This window comes from Elephantulus edwardii, unplaced genomic scaffold (assembly GCF_000299155.1).
Source record: "Elephantulus edwardii isolate Elephantulus edwardi_28Jun2011 unplaced genomic scaffold, EleEdw1.0 scaffold00001, whole genome shotgun sequence".
Lineage (NCBI taxonomy): Eukaryota > Metazoa > Chordata > Mammalia > Macroscelidea > Macroscelididae > Elephantulus > Elephantulus edwardii.
The window spans coordinates 29,022,378-29,023,208 of NW_006399751.1; positions in this window are offsets into that span (position 1 = coordinate 29,022,378).

Consider the following 831-nt stretch of genomic DNA (forward strand, 5'->3'; position numbering starts at 1 on the left):
AGTCATTTGGTAGAAGTGAAGTGGTATCCTGCTGGAGGGTGGAGCTGGGAAATAAGTGGGTCAAGGCACTGGGCTAAGGGCAGGGACTACACTATAACTAATGGTCAACTCCAAAATGAGGGATTTATCTTTCACTACTCCACAAATTGCTGTCTGTCAGATACTGATCTAAATCTAAACATTCAGATTAAGACAGACTAGGAAGAAGGATTGGCCATCCACTTCTGAAATGGCAGGCCTCTGAAAACCCTATGTACAACACAACACATGTAGATGAACAGAAAGGGCAACCTAGGCAGAAATGGCAAGCATGGAAATACAAAGGAAGAGGAACAGTTGTAAGCAGACACTAGTGATTGGAACATGGAATGTGAGAACCATGAATGTAGCAAAATTAGAAATTATTAAGAAAGAAATGGAACACATAAATATTGGCATACTAGGCATTGGAGAGATGAGATGGATTGGCATGGGGTATTTTGAGTCAGATGATCATATGATATATCATTCTGGAGACAAAAAGGTAAGGAAAAATTGAGTTGCTTTCATAGTCAAAAAAGAAATTTCTAGGTCCATCTTGAAGTACAACATTATGAGTGATAGGATTATATCCATAGGCTTACAAGGAAGTTCAGTGAACACTACTATCATCCAGATATATGCACCAACAACCAGAGCCAAAGAAGAAGAAATAGATAATTTCTACCAACTCTAACAGGCAGAGATAGATTAAACTTGCAATTAAGATGCATTGATAATAATGGGCGACTGGAACGCAAAATTTGGGAACCGGGAAGAAGAATCAGTAGTTGGAAAACATGGACTTGGTGA